This window comes from Eptatretus burgeri, unplaced genomic scaffold (genome assembly GCF_056783735.1).
Source record: "Eptatretus burgeri isolate ZD-2024b unplaced genomic scaffold, Ebu_testis_v1 Ebu_testis_scaffold_126, whole genome shotgun sequence".
NCBI lineage: Eukaryota > Metazoa > Chordata > Myxini > Myxiniformes > Myxinidae > Eptatretus > Eptatretus burgeri.
In genome coordinates this window covers 14,637-36,405 of record NW_028222076.1, presented here as the reverse complement: position 1 = coordinate 36,405, position 21,769 = coordinate 14,637, and the positions used below count along the sequence as shown (strand labels likewise).

At 44.7% G+C, this 21,769-nt stretch overlaps 1 protein-coding gene across 1 annotated transcript in view; it reads right to left on the bottom strand.

Annotated features, from left to right (window-relative positions):
- The window catches only part of LOC147007511 (uncharacterized), a 37,597-nt gene that overhangs the window by 1,192 nt on the left and 14,636 nt on the right, over nt 1-21,769 (bottom strand). The gene's annotated exons all lie outside the window — the stretch shown is intronic.

The window sequence follows — 21,769 nt, the reverse complement described above, 5'->3', positions numbered from 1 at the left end:
CAGTAGCCTCTGGAACTTCCCGAGGATGTATCCCGGCTTGTTCTGCGAATATTCCTTTTCTCGCAGGGCGTCCAGGTATACCGGAAGCTCACCTTTACGCGACGCCAGCACGAGGAACACGAGGCTGGTGTCGAGATAACTCACATCCTCCTGTTCATCACCTTATCATGCCGCTCACAACCAGGGAAACCAATCGGGCCGCAGTTCGGATGAGGTCTTACAGTTGACGGTGCACGTCAGAGCAGAAACTCCACCATGAAGTCCAAGGAACTGTTCGTCTTGAGCAACCGGGCAAGAAGGACCTTGATCAGGGAGGTGAACAAGAACCAAATGACCACTCTGATAGAACTACAGATTTCCTTTGCTGAGATGGGAGAACCTAGCAGAAGGACAACAGTCTCTGCAGCGCTTCGCGAAGCCAGGCTTTATGGGAGAGTGGTCAGACGGAAGTCATTCCTGAGAAAAAGGCACGTGGCAGCACACCTGGAGTTTGCATAAAGGCACGTGAAAGATTCTGAGAGCAGGAGGCAAAATATTCTGTGGACTGATGAGATTAAAATGGAACTCTTTGGCCTGAATGCAACACGCTACGTCTGGCAGAAACCGAGCACAGCTCAAACACCAATCCAACACCATCCCTACCGTGAAGCGTGGTGGTGGCAGCATCATGCTGTGGGGATGCTTTTCAACAGCAGGGACTGTGAGACTTGTAAGGACAGAGGGAACAAGGAATGGAGCCAAATGCAGACAAATCCTTGAGGAGAACCTGCTTCAGAGTGCAAAAGACCTTCGACTGCGGTGAAGATTTACGTTCCGACAGGACAATGACCCCCAAGCACACCGCCAAAGCAACACTGGAATGGCTTCAAAATATGAACGTGAAACACCTTGAGTTGCCTGGCCAAAGTCCAGACTTGAATCCCATTGGGAATCTGTGGAAAGACTTGAAGATTGCTGTTCACCGACGCTCCCCCATCCAACTTGACAGAGCTTGAGAAAATCTGTAAGGAAGAATGGGAGAAAATCCCCAAATCCAGATGTGCAAAGCTGATACAGACGAACCGAAGATGACTCGAAGTTGCAATCGCCGTCAAAGGCGCTTCTACGAAGTACTGACTCAGAGGGTTGAATACTTGTGTGCAATGTTGCCCAGGTATGTCACGTGTTCCAATGTGCTCAGCATCGACAGCACTAAAGGTGTAAAAGCTCCGGAAGAAGGTGTGACCCCAAAACGTGGAAACACAAGCTGAAACGGCACTCTTTGACGTCGTGACGTCACCAGATATGACTGCCCACATCATTACATCATCATACCGACTTGTACCAAGTTTGATTTGAATCCCTGAACCGAGATTTAAAAATATTAAATAATTCTGGCTGCCAGACCATGCGTCCGATCAGGTTGAAATTTAAAGCGTTTATTCCCCACGACTACCCGATCATCATTGTGACTTTTCACATCGATTGATGAAGCGGTTCCAGAGAAATAATTATTTAAAAGATTTTCATTCAAACCAATATGGCTGCCAGGCCATGTGACCTATTAATTATATTCGTGAACACCCTGGTATCCCCAAGGCTTGGGGAACATGTGGGTGAAGTTTCCCCTCGATCTGTTCAGCGATTCTGGAGAAGTTATTTAAAGGCTTTCTGGCATTGTTAAAAAAAACAAATCATCGCTGCCAAACCATGTGACCGATGACGTCATAGGTGGACAACTTTTTGTTCCTCATGGATAGGCGATCACACCTGTGAAGTTTCGCCTCGATCTGTTCAGCCGTTTCAGAGAATAAGATTTTTGAAGGTTTTAATGTTAAAAAAAAAAAGAGATGGCTGCCGAACCGTATGACCGATGATGTCATCGACTAATAAAGAACTTGCTCACTTCCACAACTTCAAAGTCTTGTCTCTCAGAAATCAAAAATGGGATGTCCAAGAACAAACTCCAAAGACTGACCCGCTGGTCCCTGGCTGCTCGTCCGTCCTTAATAAGCTTCAACCACAGACTGAAACTACAGGATCACTTCCTGATGTCCGCTCCACAGTGTCAGATTTAGATGTGGATGACAATCCCAAATGTTTTCTCTGTATTCCACACACAAGGTAAAATCTCCAAATCCATTCCTTTACATTTACACAATGAGCGTGATGTTTCGGTTCGTGCAATTCACTGTCCGCAGGCGTACCTGCCTCTCCTCTCAAGCCCTTGCACCTTATTCATAATACGGTAACCAGGTTTGGAGTTAGAGCACTTAAATCTGATTTCATCACTCCAAATCTCAAAAAAAAGAAAGAAGAACGAGAATGGCACTCTTCCACGTCTCGACGTCGACAGGTCCTCCTGCACCCACAATATTATTGAAGGCTTTTATGTAAAAAAAAAAAAACTCTGCCGAAGCACGTGACTGATGACGTCATTAACCCCCCACCCCACCCCCAATGCAATTTATCCCGAGATAAAAGTGAAAATTTTTCATACTGATCGAATGAAGCGTTCGACGTATGCAATTGTGACGTCACAACAAAGCCACCTATGACATCATCAAACAACCAGAAAAGTACGGACAACCAGAAAACATAATATCTGCAGCGACTTCGTCAGCGGAGGCCGAACAAACTTCCCCCGTCTCCCAATATCCCAACGTATTGACTCGAACATATCGCTGATGTCCTACAACAGGGGAATCACCTTCTCAAGAATCGGAGGCGTCGTCCCCGCTGGTCATGTCGACCTGATATCTTCGCTGAGCTCGGAAAGGTCCTCCTTGTTTAACATCAAGTATTTGTTCCTGACTCACAAACACGGCACGTGAGTCTCCTGGACTCTTGGGAGCAATCCTGGACGGGTCACCACTCCGGCACAGGATACCAACAAGCCGGCACTCATTTTGTCGACCTCAGAAGGATGACAGGCAGAGTAAACCCCACCTGGTGTTAATTCATCAGCCGAGGGGGATTTGAACTCAGGATCCTCGGATCCCAAGCCCACCAACCCGAACCATTAAGCCAACACCATGCGCATCAAGATGATGTGACATCATCCCCAAATCAGCCACATCTGTAGACGTCCTTGTCTTTTACACGTGATACATATTCAACTTCCGACATGAGACTTCGATCGCTGTCCATCGACAAAATAAAAGTCATGAATACTCAGTACAGCACCAATTCGTAGTGCTCCGACGACGTGAAGGGCAGCACTTTCCGGGGTGGAACCTCAGAGGTCACCTCAAGTCACCCTGAGGGCATTAAAGAGCAAACCACAAAGTGTGGGATGGCTCACTTTGTGAGATAAACCAGGCAGGTTACCCTCTTGACAAACGTCATGATGTTCGAGCTGAATTCTTACCAACGACACAACAGCGATGACATCCCCTGTTTGCTTGTCGCCGGATCTCGCGCTCGCGGGCTGTAACCATTGTTTCGGATGTATCGATGATATCAATAACAGCCCCTGGTTACTAGTTAATCGTGTGAAGGGAAATAGTTGATCGCGGTTGGCGTGACGGCGTAAGTTCGAATAAAACTGGTCACTCCGTCACGTTACCGAGTGACATTGCTTCATTAATTCCCAGAATTCACCAAAATTCCAGCATTTCCTGTTTCTCAAAGTGATGCCGATCATCAAAACTGCCTTTTAAGGTTGAACAAGGAAAAAAAAGACATTAAATGTCACTTGTCACGGCCCCCGTTGTTGTAGTCATTTTGCTGCGCGGAGTTAAAGGGCAAGCCCAGGTACAGTAACAACTAAAATGGCCGCCAGTCTACCAATCTGGCAAATTTTATCATATCGCAAAATATGGTGAGTTGTACGTGTACGGCATCAAGGATTATGTTTGTGCCGAGTTTGAACAAATTTGGACCACGCATGTTTGAGAAATGGTTGGGGACGCACGCACGCACGCACCCGCAGGTACGAAATTCGAGACCAAATCCGTTTCGGGACGAAGTCCAACGGGGGAAAATAATCCGCTTGCATCGAGCTTCAGGTGAACTGTTTGTTCAATTTCCTTGTAGAAATGTGTCCTTGCCATTAATATGCTCGATAAATTCCACAACGTGTGCGTTGTCGGTCATCTTTTTTTTGCCACATCTCGTGGAAAGGGAGCGGTTGACGGGATCGGAGGTAATTATAAAGTGGAAGGTCTGGTGAGCAAATCTCTCTGGTGATCCGGTAAACAGATGCGAGTTTATTTTCCTGTGTTGCTTCCAAGCGCTGCTTCAAAATCGAAGTTCACCTTGTTGAGGCCACTGACATCGAAAAGAATAATGCTGAGCTGGAGTAGACAATAGGACGGGGTAACATCTCTTCCGAGAACACAGACGACGCACCGTGTCCGACCACTGAGTCCATATTGTGCGGTCGATGTTGTTACATGTCAGCACATCAGAGTTCGACAGAAAGTAAATATATTGTCTATTAGTTTGGTCAAACAACGTTTTTTCCCAACTTTCCATGGGAGCAGGATTTTAAGATTATCTTCCCACTGTCAGATTTGGTCAAATAGTCAGTGTCAATCCGGAACATCAATTTCATTCCATCACTGTTGGAATACATTACAATGTGTATGAATTCCCTTAACTGCCGATAAAAGCCACTGGTGACGTGTACGCCGTTGTCAATAAAAAGTCAGAAAACAATGCTTGTATAATGTTGATATATTTCAGTAAACAGAAATTTTTGACTCAGTTGTCACTCTCTAACGGCCTGGAATGTCCATTTATTACTTACAGGCAGATTTTTTACAAACACCCTCGGACATTGCTGGTCTTCATCAAATCAAACGGAAGACCAACAAGGAACCCGAAGAAGTAAAGAGCGAAGATGGAGTCATCAGGATCGGATTCGGGTTTCAGCCGCGACTCCACGACCCTCAAACCCATCCGGGCGCAGCCAAGTGAGCCTCGCAGAAAATTTTCTGCAAGAATTCAAGAGCAGAGGAGCAGGTTTTTAGGACACGTGGGCTGATGCAGTCTGGACCGGATGCAGAATCTTCTTCTTGACACATAAATAGAACGCTCAAATAAAATAACCACGAAAAGTTGAATTTACAATCTCGCGAGATTCCGTCATCTCTATTATATGAAGGATTAAAAAAGCGATTACTTTGGAAACAATTTGTGTTGACAACGTTGTCGGTGCTGAACAACATGGCGAGCATTACACGAGCTACGAGTGAAATATTAACATCAATCCTGGCAACACACTCACAAGCACACCTTTCAACAGAAAAAAAAATTAATGCCTGTAATATCCAGCAAAATGGGTCAGGAAAGTCTGAATGCATGAAAAGAGCACACACAGCCTTTGATGCTGACGAGTCAGAAGGACACGTCTAACTCTCAGATATCTTGTACGACAACCTAACGCTAAAATAGAGCGAGAAACAGCAAGATAGGAAGAGGTGCAAATGGATTGGGCCAAGTTTATCGCAAGAAGTGTGGTTTGTTTTTTTTGTTTGTTTGTTTGTTTCGACACATTGTTGAGGCTCCAATGAGAGCGAACACAAAGAACGGGAGAGGACTGGAGCGGGAAACATGGGGAATACAAGATGGACATTGCAGGGACTCTCAGGAAGGAAAGCAGGGAATTTGAAGGAGGTGGGCTTGGGATGGATTAACGGGGGAAGAAAAGATCGAGGTTTTGGATGGAGGAAGATATGAGATGTTGGTGAACAGCCGTCTTGAAGTCCTGGAGGGAAGAATGGGATTGAAGAGAATGCAGAAGTTTGTTCAACAGCCGGAAAGAAGAGGAATGAATGAGCGAAGGTGAGCAGTGTCTTGATTTTGGTAGCTTCAACAGAAGGAGGTTCCTGGCAGACCTTGAGCGCCCTGTGGAAATATAGGGGGAACAGAGCACAGACAGAACAGGGGGGGGGAAGTCTAGATAGGAGGTGGTAGAAGACAGAAAGACCACCGACATGCCTCCAGAGAGAGAGTGAGAGACCCAAAGACTCAGCTTGATCGAGGAAGATGCCATTGATCCTAAAAGCCTTGGTGTCCACATCGTGAAGCCGAGAAAGGTTTGAGACAGGACAACCAGCCCAGAATGGAGAGCAGTGCTCCATCAGGCTGTGGATGAAAGCTCTGTCTGTGGTCAGGAGCTCTTGTGTGCCAAGGAAGGACTTTACCATGGAGGATGTCCAGTCGGCGATGGCTTTGGAGGCCAGCTTGGAAATGTGGCTTTCCTAGGAAAGAATATGGCAGATAGTGAGACCCAGAAGCTGGGGGGGGGGTTCCAAATGGTCCTTTCGGAGAGACATAGTGAGAGTGTGAGATTTGTCGGCACCGAGTCGGCAACTGGATTTGGAGGCTGGCTTGGAAATTTATACAACAAAAAAACAAAAAACATCCACAACTCTTCTGAACTATCATGCTCTACTGTATATCGTTTTTGATCCTGTCTCTCAATGGTGAAGAATCAGTTAGAAAATTAAAAAAATTATTTTATCCTGATCCGGATTTTCAACAAAATCAAATCAATTCTTCCTTGTCCCATACCCAACCTGTCCACTAAGCTTCGTCTGAATCCATCCATAAGTTTTTGAGATATCATGCTCATAGACAGACAGACAAACAGAAGATCACTCATCGAGTGACACTTTGCGAAACAGAATGAATCAAACACTGTTGCGGTGGATGCTCCACTGCCTGGGCTGAGAAATAAATAAATAAACAAACAAACAAAAACAAACAACAAATCTGTATGCTGGATAAAAATTAAATTCATCGATTCATCAATGGGTAAACCTAGTTGGTCTTGAGCTGTCGAGGTGAGTACTACCATGTCGGACAGTTTCCCATCCATCTTCCAGCATTTCGATTACCCCAGTGGCGAGAAAGAAGGTGTTTCCACATCAGGACCACACAATGATTTTAATGCAAAAATGAACACAAGAATAACTAGGAAGCAACTCAAAGTGCAAAGCACGTCCGCATCCGATTTGTACTCAAACTAAGCGTGATGAAAATGAGGTAAAAAAATAGAAAATTGTACATTTTATTGATTTTATTCTCCACGATCTCATAATAAAGGTTTGTTGAAGATTTGAGGACAAGAGCTCAATTGATAAAAAAAAAATGGCACAACCTGGACAAACACACTGTATCGCAATGGTAAAATAAGGATTTTGATTAAAACATTTATGGCTGCTCTACCACTACACCGATGACGTCATCCTCACAACCCTTTATCCCCCCCCCCCCCCATTGGGAGTTGAACGAGTTGTGCCAAGTTTCAAATGTTTCCGATGAGCGGTTTCGGAGATATGATGCTTCAATGTTTTGCCTTTAATCCAAGGTGGCTGCCGTACCGCATGACCGACGACGTCACTATTATCATTAAAATAATATTTTTAATGAGAAGAGGAGGTCACTCCTACCATGAAGATTTTGTATCAATCGGATGCCGAGTGGTTACTGAGAAAGTAAAAAAAAATGTTTAAAAAAATAATGCAACAAAACCAAAAAAAAGGCCAAAAATGGGTCAAAGAACAATAATATTAATAATAACATTAATTATGAAAATTGTTCGAACAAAATTATTAATTTAGCTTCTCCATCGTCTCAAAATCAAGCTTGGTTGAAAAAATTATGACAAAAGCTCAAATTGTAAAAAAAAAAAAAAAAGTTACGGCCCGGACAGACACACACACACACACACACACACGCACGCACACACACACACACACACACACACACACACACACACACACACACACACACACACGTGATTGCAAAACCCCATGTTCCGCTGCGTGGGGGACGAGCTCATAAAACGTTGAATGACATTTCCATCAGCATTCTGGGATGAGTCCCATCTCAACAGCAGGACAAACCGACCAAAGGCAGAGAAGAATACAGTCAAGGACGAGGACCCTTGGACATCTTCACTAATAACACCAAATAAGGAAATTAAAAAAAAAAAATTGTGCAATTCCAAGTCAAAAAGAAGGACAATGGAATCTTCTACAAATGACCACGTACCATCTTCCTTTGAGGGATGAAGACTCATTCCTCCATGTAGAATATCTGGAAGAAACAACCCACCAAAGGAAAAAAAAATCACAAAATGTACACTCTGGTGGGTTGCTTTCTTCGTCCACCACCGAGAATGATTTGGAAGTGCAAGCACTGAGCGACCTGGATGAGTCGTGAAGGACGTGGCTGCCAGACTGGACCTGCATCAGGTGGTGAAAGAACCAACATGAAGAACTTCAGTGGAGCCGATACTTCACCAACCTGCCTTTTGCAGAAACATTTCTCCAAAATAGCAATCAGGACTAGGATTAGATGCAGCTTGACGCCTGCGACGCATCACTCAATCCTGGCAAGCTTGGATATAAAAATGGGCCTCAGAGAATTTGGAGGAGGATGAGAGGCCCAACAATGAAAATAAATAAATAAATAAATACAATCGCAGATATGATCCTGGGAATGCGGGAAATGCGGGTAATGATTACTTTTTGTTACATTAGCTGCATCCGTACTTCACCGAGCTTCCTCTCCCAAAGACAGAATCCCTGCTTTCAGGTCCGAGGTCGTTCACTAAGCAAGTATTCCAAAATGCTCCAAACTTTTCGAAGAGAAAGTTGAGCAAAGTCAAAATATAAAGCAACGTCGAGCAATAATTACAGGGAGTTCACTTGATTCCTCGAGGCCCTGGTGTTGGCTTCATGGTTAAGGGAGCTGGCTTAAGATTTTAGGGTTGTGAGTTTGAGCCTCTGTCATGCCATTGAAATAACACCAGGTGGGTTGACTTGGCCTGTCATCCTTCCAAGGTTGGCAAAATGACTGCCAGCTTACGAGGGTGATAAGCCGTTCGAGTATCCTGCGTCGGAGTGGCGACCCGTCCGGGATTGTAATCCTCAGCCAAATGAAACTTCCTCGGTCGGCCGACGTGCCTAACAGTGTGAACGGAATGGTTATTTGTTCACTTGATTCCTCTGCACAGTGACTCAAAAGATTTAGTGATTTATTTTAAACACAAAATTTTACTGTTCATGACATCAAATTAAAATTACACTCTGGGTTTTATCATTTAGCGAAAGGGTTAATCCATCAAATATGACATTTGGTGCGACAAGTTCAGTAAAATTAGTGCTCCTAATCATGGAACTCATGATAGAAATTTTAACACATGATAGAGGACATCCTTCTGAATCGAGAAAGTGTTCACTCGTTCTTGTAGCTACTATATTGGTCAAGATATGAGGGCAAATGTGTCCATTTTAGGGGTCTGAATACCATCATTTTTGCACATCCATGCCAGGAGTCCATTTTGAAACTTCATCACTTTGAGGCTTCTACTTTGCACACAATGTACTACATGTACGTGAGAACTGGCATGCAAAATTTCAGCTTCCTATGCAATCCCTAACCCCATTTAATAGACTCCTGCAAGTGGAAAAATCACTCGTACAACAGGCCGTGTAAAATGATGGTTTTCCCGCATAATTTTTTTTATTTTAAGAGGCAGCTCCATGAAATTTTAACACATGATAGAGGACCTCCTTCTGAATCGAGAAATTGTTCATTCATTCTTGTAGCTACTATATTGGTCAAGATATGAGGGGAAATGTGTCCATTTTAGGGGTCTGAATACCATCATTTTTGCACATCTATGCCAGAAGCTCATTTCAAAATTAAAAGACCAATCGTTAAGGCCTTCACACATTTTGAACTACCCCTCCATTAGGACTTGCATGCACAATTTCAGCTTCTTATACCTTTCCTAACTTCATTTAATAGACTCCTGTAAGTGGAAACATCACACATCTGACAGGCCGTGTAAAATGATTGTTTTTCCCACATAATTTTTTTTTATTTTAAGAGACAGCTCCATGAAATTTTAAGACATGAAAGTGGACCCCCTTCTGAATTTATAAAGTGTACAATCATTCTTGCAGCTACTATATTGGTCAAGATATGAGGGAAAATGTGTCCATTTTAGGGTGATGGGGGGCGGGAGTGATCCAGAGGTGCATGCACCACAGCTGCATCAGGGATGAGGATCATGTGGGGTGGGAATGACTCAGTTTTACTTCTCATCAGAAAGGGTTCCAGGAGTCACAAGTCAAAGTGAATGGGACTTGGCAAAGAAAAGGGGGGGGGAAATAAGGAGACAAGCAAGAAACAAAAAAGGGGTGGGAAGGGGAGAAGAAAAAGAGAAAAAGAGATTTTAACACTCATTCTCACAAACACTCATTCTCAAACATCTATTCTGAACCACATTCTCAAAACAATCCGTTTTCAGCAGCGCTTCGACCCTTTAACCTCTATTCCAGCGCGGATCAATCACCATCGTGGCATTTTCAACGCCACCAGTGTCATTGCTGGACCGCCGAGCCATCAGCACCTCCGGGGTTGTGTCATTTGTCCCGCCCACTTCGCAGCTGGGACCAATTGCGTGGCTCGATAGCAGGGAGCCAACCAATCAGCGTGGCAGGAAGAAGGGAAATAAAAGCCTGATGGAGCAGTTTGAGACGTGTTGAGTTCCGGTGTTCAGGTGCTGAGTTCAGATCCTGAAAGAGTTCACGTCTCGGAGGTGTTCCCATCCTGAAAGAGTTCTGAGCGAGAAACTTCACGTTCCGAAAGAGTCGAGTCCAAAGCGTCCACGCCATAAGTCCTGGGGAGAGAGACCGGACCAGATTGACCGAGTTCCCAAAGCACCAAGCGGGTTTTTTTTTAGCAACATCTCGCGTCGCGAGACTCATGGAGAGCTCGGCGTTGTTGTTCTTCTTCTTGTTGTTCTTCTTGTGAATAAGAAACCTGAACCTCGAGGACTCGGCTCTTGTATATACAGGATCCGGATCTCCTTAAATACTAATATAAGCACATGTACACATCCTCGCATTGACGGTGCCTTTTGAGAGCGTCGATCATGAACTTTTAAATATATTCGGACATTTCCTTTAAAGTTTCGAAAAGTTCACGTTACTATTTAAAGATTATTCCATTTATCGTATTGTAATTTCGTAAATACATTGTTTATTTCGTAAATACACGATATATCGTAAATACGTAAATACATTATGACGGGTCTCGCTATTGGCTTAATCAAGGCACGTGACGAAATATCGAAAGTTGTTGTTGTTTTTTTGTTTTGTTTTGTTTTTAGCCGACAAAACCTTTTCGGACGCTGCTCTTGGACACATTTGTCCTTGTTTGGATGGGGGAAGATAAGAGATGGCGGTGAACAGCTGTTTTGAAGACCTGGAGGGAAGAGAGGGATTGAGGAGAGTTTGGGAGTTTGTTCCAGAGGCGGGAAAAAAATCAAGGAAGGAAAGAGTGAATATGAGCAGTGGAAATTAAATAAAGGCATGAACACTGGCCTCTGCATGAAAATGCTCTTCCTTCCGTTCCCCTTCCCAAAGCCCCCCACAACCCCCACAGACCCCCCTCCCCTCCACATCGCTGAAGTCGTCATTTTCAAAATTTAAACTTCCTTGTTAACTTCAGTTGTAGTTCCGGCTGCAACAAGAAAGTTCACACGTCCAATTGGGACATCGCTGGACATTCCAGGCGTTAACCGGCGCAGGCTGTTTTTATAACCGATCGGCGATCGCTCATCGCTTACCAAGCCAGCCGTTCCTGATCAACCGTTTCGTCGGAGTGCTTCCTTGAGTGCTTAAGCCACTTGGCGAGCGCTCCACAATATTCGCACAGTCACTGAATATATCGATCGACTTGAAGGAACAAAGTTCAGGGCCCACCCACCTGCGTTTGGTCGTGCGGTGAGTCGGTCAATGGATCCCTCGCTTAAAATGTACAATTTTACCCCAAATTTCCCCCTTTTTGTGCGATCTCCTTTCATTATACGACCCGTCACTTCAGAAGAGATAAATATAAAATAAAAAGTGAAATGTTTCGGGTTTTTTTTGAAGTTTCTTCAACCGTTTCGCCGGAGTGTCGGTTAAGCTGCTTGACGAGCGCTCAAGTTAAGCGCTTGACGATCTGGCGATACCAACGGAGTTAGGAAGGCAAAATAAATTAAATGATTACAATGAGTCAAAAATGTTTGCAGTTACAAAGCAATGAATCGCCAGATCACGGCAGCATAGCCGAGAGGTACGCACGCGCGCTCTAAGCTGTCTAACGTGGGTTTGAATCCGGACCCAGCTATAAGTTGTAAACACATGAAATATCGGCTCACAGGGATGAGGCTTCCGAGACACAACCACGAGGGTGGGTTTGACATGTCGATGTAAAACATCCGTTTATTTATTTATTTATTTGTGGGTATACAGCCTGTGGCTGCTTGGCTGAATCGTTTTCTGGGAGTGCGGCTGTGACATTGATCGATGCCCCTGTTCCCAGCACACCGGTACTCATTTTACCAACTTCGGAAGGATGACACGCTGAGTCAACCCGCCTGGTGTTAATTCAACGGTTTGACAGTTGCTTGAACTCAAAACCCTAAGATCTTAAGCCAGCCACCCGATTAACGTCAAGTAGGGATTGTTATGTGACGGCAATACTGAGAGCTGCTCTCCAAACCAACATCATCCCTATCTTATTTAAAACCTTTTTTCGACAGTAGTTTGTCATCCCGACATTGCTTTTTTATTTATCATCGACCTTTATATTTTTGTAACCCTGACTGTACCTTTCCGCTCTGTATTGTCGCTCGTTTCTCAAAGAACAAGATGGTATTCATGGAATACGTACCCCGCGTCGTTTTGAGAAGGACTTGGTGGGAGCCAACTGTTTTGTTTTTTATAATTAATTAATTTTTTGATGCAATGTGACTGCCAGACCACGTGACCGATGACGTCATCGAAATCAAACCATATTTCCCATGAACTGATCATTTAGTTGAATTCTGCGTCGATCGGTTTAGCGGTTTCTCCGGCGAAGATTTTCAAAGATTTTTTTCCCTTCGATCCAATATGGCTGCCAGACCACGTGACACATGACGGTCATTTTTATTGAAAGCCTGTTCAAATTTCAAGTCATTGGGATGAAAATTAAGGATTTCAAGAATTTGGTCTATGTTGACCTTTTGGCTGATGTTGACCTCAAAAATAATTGGTAATTGAATTCAGTGAGCTGATCTGAAAATCCTGTTCAAATAAAAAGTAAATCGGATGAAAATTTATCATTTTAGAAATTCGACCAATGTTGACCTTTTGGCCTATGTTGACCTTAAAAAATAGTTCGTGGTTGAATTTAGTGACCTGATATGCAAATTCAAATTTCTCATCAATGGGATGAAAAATGAGGATTCTAGAAAATTGGCCGATGTTGACCTTTGGCCTGTGTCAACCTCAAAAGAGTGACCGCTTTGTGCGAGCTGTTAGGGTTGCAGGCGTGCTCCTTGCAGACAGATGCCCTCAGATGTGCTCCTTGCAGACAGAGGCCCTGAGGTGTGCTCCTTACAGACAGAGGCCTTCAGGCATGCTCCTTGCAGACAGAGGCCCTCAGTCGTGCTCCTTGCAGACAGAGGCCCTCAAGTGTGCCCATGGCAGACAGAAGCCCTCAGGTGTGCTCCTTGCAGACAGAGGCCTTCAGGCATGTTCCTTGCAGACAGAGGCCCTCAAACGTGCTCCTGGCAGACAGAGGTCCTCAGTCGTGCTCCTTGCAGACAGAGGCCCTCAGACGTGCCCCTCAGGCATGAGATCCTAAACCCTATGTCCTCTATCCTACATACTAAATCCACATTCTAAATCCTAATACCCCATCCTATATCCTCAATCCTCTCTACTATATCCTAAATCCTCGATCCTAAATCCTAAATCCCACATAATACTTCCTGTATACGATATCCTAAATCCTGTATACTATATCCTGTATCCTATCTCCGAAATCCGATATCCTAAATCCTATATACTATGTACTGTATGCAGGCCTCAGGTGTGCTCCTTGCAGACAGAGGCCCTCAGTTGTGCTCATTGCAGACAGAGGCCCTCAGACATGCCCCTCAGGCATGAGATCCTAAACCCTATGTCCTCTATCCTATATACTAAATCCACATTCTAAATCCTAAAACCTCATCCTATATCCTGAATCCTCTCTACTATATCCTAAATCCTCGATCCTAAATCCCACATTATATTTACTCTATACAATATCCTAAATCCTGTATCCTATCTCCTAAATATGATATCCTAAATACTATGTACTCTATGCAAGCCCTCAGGTTTGCTCCTTGCAGACAGAGGCCCTCAGGCATGAGATCCTAAATTCTATGCACTAAATCCTAAATCCTATCTTCTACATCTTAAATCCCATATACTATTTCCTAAATTCTAAATCCTATATTCCATACACAATATACAATTATACTCTATCCTATATCCTAAATCCTACAGACTTCACACGATATAGTATATCCTAAATCCTATATACTATATTACATATTACATACGATATCCTATATCAGAAATAATAAATCCTACAGACATGACACAATATACGACACGAGCCAAAACCCCGTCACAGATGGAGGATTCCATTCATTCAACCAACCTCACCAGCTCACCCACACTCGAGGGACATGGACTGGACAGGGTGTGCTTGCCCCCGCCTACTCATCCCCCACCCCTGCTGCCATTCCCCCCCCCCGCCTTCAACTTGCATATCCGCCCCAAAATTTAATTTCCCCGGCCCCGCCCCCGCCTCTTCACTCCTCGCCCCCCCCGCCTCTTCACTCCTCGCCCCCCATCTCAATGAAAAGTGTTTATTCTGCTTCAGAGTTGAAGGTTGACTATTGCCACGATGTGCGATGCACTCTTACAGGTACGAAGTTTCTTTCAGTCCAGGTCACAGTACCGAGAAAAACGTGACGCAACCGCGAGGAGGAGCACAAAATTGGTCCTTCAGTATTAATATATAGATACTTTGTCCTAAGTCCCATATCCTAATCCAAATCCTATCCATTAAATCCTATATCCTAAATCCCATATCCTAAATCCTATCTATTAAACCCTATACCCTAATTCCTCCGATAAATCAGTTTCCCCGTGTGTGTTTTTAATAAAACCCAGACACGTCCGACAACACGACGGTGTACCGTAATTAAACATTGACGGGATTAATTAAACATTGACCTCTTGACATTGACCGGATTAATTAAACATTGACCTCTTCACATTGACCGGATTAATTAAACATTGACCTCTTCACATTGACCGGATTAATTAAACATTGACCTCTTCACATTGACCGGATTAATTAAACATTGACCTCTTCACATTGACCGGATTAATTAAACATTAACCGGATTAATTAAACATTGACCACTTCACATTGACCGGATTAATTAAACATTGACCACTTCACATTGACCGGATTAATTAAACATTGACCGGATTAATTAAACATTGACCACTTCACATTAACCAGATTAATTAAACATTGACCACTTCACATTGACCGGATTAATTAAACATTGACCACTTCACATTGACCGGATTAATTAAACATTGACCACTTCACATTGACCGGATTAATTAAACATTGACCACTTCACATTGACCGGATTAATTAAACATTGACCACTTCACATTGACCGGATTAATTAAACATTGACCACTTCACATTGACCGGATTAATTAAACATTGACCGGATTAATTAAACATTGACCACTTCACATTGACCGGATTAATTAAACATTGACCAGATTAATTAAACATTGACCGGATTAATTAAACATTGACCACTTCACATTGACCGGATTAATTAAACATTGACCGGATTAATTAAACATTGACCACTTCACATTGACCGGATTAATTAAACATTGACCACTTCACATTGACCGGATTAATTAAACATTGACCACTTCACATTGACCGGATTAATTAAACATTGACCACTTCACATTGACCGGATTAATTAAACATTGACCACTTCACATTGACCGGATTAATTAAACATTGACCGGATTAATTAAACATTGACCACTTCACATTGCGGTGACTCGGTGACAAACAGCACGGATTGGGGTCGAGGTGGCACACTCACCTCTGGGCTGTCCAGCCCGGGTTAGAATCCCGACCCGGCTATAAACATGAACAAATCACAAATTCCTGCCCAAATCACCTTCAGTCAAGCCTCAAGCCTCGCCAGCAAGTTCGTGAAAGACTTCCCCAGGCCAACCACACAAGAACGTCGGAATCATTGTGTCCGTGAGAGAAAGACGAAGCAGAACGGTGGACCACGCACCACGACTGCCCCAATTACCCCCACCTTTTTATCACGTGGGGTCAGCAGGAACATTGGCAGCCCAAGTCTTTCACGAACCAGTTGGCCAGATCTGATGTTCAAACGAAAACGATTAGAAGTTACAGTCCGTTCATGGTGCCGGCGATAACTCGCCCGCTCTTCACAAGAACACACCGTGGGATCTCTACCGGACACCAACCGATGCTGGCGATGCTGCACCCAGCTTGGCGTGACGTCACACCCACACCTGAGCAGCCAATTCTTCATTGTGCAAAGTCTGAAGACAAACTTCCTGAACAAAAAGAAAATGAAGAGAGAGAGACTTGATTCATGTTCGATATTACTGACATGGATGGCTTCGTGTGAACAATGTCGAATATTGGAAACTGCTTGTACAGGTAGTGTGTTGTTCAACGGTAGATGACACGTACATACCAGAGGGCTTGTTTGTATGTTTCAGCAGGTTGATGTCCTTACCATACACCAGGTACCCGCACCTAACTTCCCTCGCCTCTGACACAGCACTTTACCCCAACCTGCTCTAAAAAGGTTCCATTAGTCCGTCTTCCTGATGCCTGTCCTCCAACGCAGATCGGCACCAGCTTTCCACTGGCAAGACTCGGTCTTCATTCTTCTCTTGGTTTGCACATCTCTGGTTTCTGATGTTGAGATGAAGTGTCTTTCCTGATGGGGACTGCCTTTTCTCGAGTATGAGTGTACATCCATTGGTGTTCCCTAATTAACGTGGCTTTGTGCTGCCAGGTGTTCTGGTTGCTCTGTTTTGATGATGAAAATGGCACCTTGGCGGAGCTTGTCGACAGATACCACCTGGAGGTTCCACCGATCCAATGGGTCACCTGGATTCCACAGCTGCTCGCGTGCCTTGTGTCTCGACAAGGCCATTTCTTTCTCAACCTCATATCCACGGTACTTTGTGATGGTTATCCACTCACTTGCTCCAACGTTCATTCATGTGTTCAGTTCTATGCGCACGTCCTTGTTTTTTTAACCTAACACTAACAGCCGGGTGTGCCTTCGATTTCAGCGGAGAATTTGGGCCAATTCGCTTTGTGGAAGCTCCATCGATGATTTGATTTGGATATGATCAGTGGCATCTCAATTCCAATGTGGACTATGGCTGGGTGGTATTGGGCACGTAGATCTCTTAATGTTCGGTACACCAAAAGTGCAATCACGTCCATCACCGTAATTGGAGGGAACAACCAATCAGCTCTCATCTTATCGATTATAATCCCCAGCTGTGGATAAGACTTTATATAATTGGTTAACTCTCAGCCTTTCCAGCCACAGAAGGCTGCATGGAGTCAACCCCAGCTGAGTTCCTCTCCAGCTGCAAACAGTTACAAGTGGCACATGCATTATAAAGTTGTCCACTGTAAAAACATGACGTTGAGTCACAGTTTAGGAGATTCATAGATCCCTCGATACTGTACCGTCTCACTTGCTACGCCGTGCAATAGATATATTATAGCATGGTTCATGCTATAATGATGAAGCCGGGGTTTGAAGCCGCCATGTTTTTTGGCCTGCTCAACCAGGCCCTGACTTGGAACAGGCCACATCGATTTCTTAACGATAAAGTTGTTGTTTTTTCCACTTTCCTCACTCATATTTACTTGAAGCACGCCAGGCGATGGATGTTCTCTCCTTCTCCACATATACAGAAGAAAATGTGAAATTTCCAAAGCATTAAACTTATCTTTTTCTACTCTTTGGAGAATGATGTTGAGTGAACAAAATAATTTAGGAACGTGCCAAAATTAACCAGCTTCGTTGAGCTGAAATCATTTGATGCATTCACTGCGAGACCTCGTGCCCCGTCCCCCCAGAGGGACTGCCTATCCATCGCGTCTGCCTGATCTGTGTCCACATTTTCGGAAGTTTCGCGAGGTGTTCTGCAGGGAATCAAAGCAAATCTGGTAAAAAAAAAAAAAAGTGAACGACGTATGTACCATTTGAATGTCAGTACGTTTTTTTTCAGTACGTACTGCAATTTGAGTGTGTCTGTTAAGCACATAGTATAACGTAGTTATTGCTGTGAAGGTTCCAACAGAACCGAGCAGCGCAAATCCTGTACCAATCGCGGCCTCGGCTGCCACGCAGCGCTGTTCGCGCATCATGTACGTGCAACGCGAGTTGCACCCCACGCTGCTGCTCTCCTCACTCGAGGGTTTTGCAGACCGGATGGCTTCGTTCCGTGAGAACCGGCATGAGGAGGTGAGGAGATGATGCCTCTCTGAGCTGTCCAACTTTGGCCTTGCACTTGTACATCCATCCTTCGTCGCATTGTTCGTTTCATTCCGATTTTGGTTTTCAGACTTTTAAAATTTAAATATTTTGTTTATGGCCGGGTTGACCAGCTCTTATGTCCACCTCGTACACTTGTCAATGTTTAATTTCTGGCTGGTGAGATTGATTCAAAATAACTTATCACGTCCTGGGTTTCTCAGGTTTTGTGTCAACTGTATCAGAGTCTGGCCAAGTGTTATTCAGCGGCTTATGACACACGAAGTTCGGTGGCAGAGGCGCGGATCACTCCAGACACACTCACCTTTGTGAAGAAACTCGTCAGCACCTTTGGCATGGGCCTCGAGGACGTGTCCAATGTCTCCACTATCTTTTCCAGCACCACATCCGAGTCACCGGCAAGACGCTCCCAGGCGACAGCACAGGACCCGGCGTTCCAGAAACTCAAGAGACAGTTCATGACAGGTGGACATCAAATGATTTTTAAGCTCGATGGGTAAGTATAAATAATAAGTGGTCTACTAGAATTGTAGACTATCAGGAACAAGATGATTGAACCTTCAAAACAGTCTCTCGTTCATTGTTTGGAAAATTAAGCCATTAAATGAGACTTCTGCTCATCCAATAGGAAGTTATCTTTTTGAGTGGGATTAAAGGCCATGTGCATTGTCGCGTCGACACGGACCATTAATACGGACCGACTGAGCCATAGGTCTGATAAAGGCCACCGCAAATTCTGAAACGGTGATTAAAGTACCGAGGGGAGGCCAGGACAATAAATAAATAAATAATAGTACAGATCTGGTGGTCAACAGACATAGCTAGGGATGATCGGGCTTGAAATCTTATGTTCAAAACAGATAAGGCCGATCTCCATCTTTTGGTGCCAAATACCAGACTAGCACAAGGAACAAAGGGGAAGGCGAAGAATTGAGCAGGCACGAGATGGTGGTGGCTGCAGAATGGTGGGGTACAGGGTTGGTGCGAGATGGTGATAGTGGTGGGATGAGGCGTCTACGTCTCTCGACAAAATGGTCCTTCCCATTGGGTCGACAAATTGGAGAGAGAGAGAGAGAGAGAGAGAGAGAGAGAGAGAGAGAGAGAGAGAGAGAGAGAGAGAGAGAGAGAGAGAGAGAGAGAGAGAGAGAGAGAGAGAGAGAGAGAAAGAGGAGGCGTGCGATTGTTTTTGTCTCCTCACAGGGACCTCCCATGGCTGGTTCCTATCTCCTCACAGGGACCTCCCATTGCTGATTCCTATCTCCTCACAAGGACCTCCCATGGCTGGAGAGAGAGAGAGAGACTTCGCGCTTGGAAGCACAGAGAAGACAGATGGACACCGTGCATGCGTCCCGTACTGGAGTTAGACACTCAATGATACACGAATCCGCCGCGTACAGGGCGTCCACGAACCAGTGAGGGCGGTTTCACACTGGCGCCATATAGACATCGTTAAATACATTCCCTATGGTTGTTATAATTGTAAATAATATAAGAGGTTGAAGCCTCCATTATAATAACTCAGGAGTTTCCAACAATATGCCGCACGTGTATAGTAAAATTACGAATATTAAATCAAACAAAAACTACTCAAAAATACATTAGCCTATTTATTACTGTTTCTCGTGGAACCCCGAGCGACCTCTTGCGGAACCCTATGGTTCCGAGGAACCACGGTTGAGAAACACTGGTCTAAACTAGGCCGATAAATCCGTCGTCCGTCTGACTCGGCCGATAAATCCGTCGTCCGTCCGACTAGGCCGATAAATCCGTCGTCCGTCCGACTCGGCCGATAAATCCGTCGTTCGTCCGACCAGGCCGATAAATCCGTCGTCCGTCCGACTCGTCCGATAAATCCGTCGTCCGTCCGACTAGGCCGAAAAATCCGTCATCCGTCCGACTCGGCCGATAAATCCGTCGTCCGTCCGACTCGTCCGATAAATCCGTCGTCCGTCCGACTAGGCCGATAAATCCGTCGTCCGTCCGACTAGGCCGAAAAATCCGTCATCCGTCCGACTCGGCCGATAAATCCGTCGTCCGTCCGACTCGTCCGATAAATCCGTCGTCCGTCCGACTTGGCCGATAAATCCGTCGTCTGTCCGACTCGACCGATAAATCCGTCGTCCGTCCGACTTGGCCGATAAATCTGACGTGCTGTGGCTTTCTTTCATTATTCTCTTTTCTTCATTGTTTTCTACTCTCTTTCTCTCTCTCTCTCTCTCTCTCTCTCTCTCTCTCTCTCTCTCTCTCTCTCTCTCTCTCTCTCTCTCTCTCTCTCTCTCTCTCTCTCTCTCTCTCTCTCTCTCTCTCTCTCTCTCTCTCTCTCTCTCTCTATCTCTCGTGCAGCCAGTGGCTGCTGGTTGCATCATTGGTTGGGACGTGGCTATGCCGCTGATGCAGTGTCCCCCTTACCAGTACACATGCTCATTTTGCCGACCTCGGAAGGATGACAGGCTGAGTCAACCTCCTGGTGTATTTTAATTCAGCGGCCAACGAGGCTTGAACTCAGGACCCTAGGATCCCAAGCCGCCACCCTCACCACTAAGCCAACACCAGGCTTATTGTTTTCTACTGGCGCTACATGACGACAGTAGGAATAAAATAAATAAAAATGCAACAGAACGTCAGATTTATCGGACTACTCGAGACAATTGTCACAAGGTGTGTTCTGCACACAAGTTTTCATCGTATCCAGACACAGCGAGATTGCTTCGTTTTATGCACGAAGAGATACGGACGATGACATGTGCCGCCTTGTTTGTGATTCATTCGCCGCTGAGAAACATGTCCACTGCGCTGCGCTGGTCACATCACCTCACTAAAATATTTCTGATATCGAGCAGTATGCAAGTCGAATTTACATTATTTAATTACGAATAGGATTTAGTCGAACCAGTTGTTATTGCCAAGTCTTCCTTCGATGTCCTCCCGATCATCATGAACGCCGGGAATTTCATCGCCATTTCCTCTGCTTGTCCTGCTTCGGGCTCAAACTGCTAATATAAGGCCGTATTCCATTTCCAGCTGTCTGAACTTCACCTCCCGCGACTACGTTATCCAACAATTCTCCATGTGATTCAGACCAAAATCCTTCATTTCTCTCACACTCACCGTCGTTACCAGACAAATCAAAGTCCATGTCATCCATTATTCAAAACCAAATGTTCGATTTTTTTAAAGCAGAAATGAACGAAGCGATCGAGTCGAATGTGGAAACGCACAAGAAGCCAATAGAATCACACAGACCACCCACCCGAGTAATTAATGTGCAGCCTTTGTAATCCTGTACGTGACGTCATGTGGGTTACGCCCCTTTCAGGAGAATTTTTAGGGGCG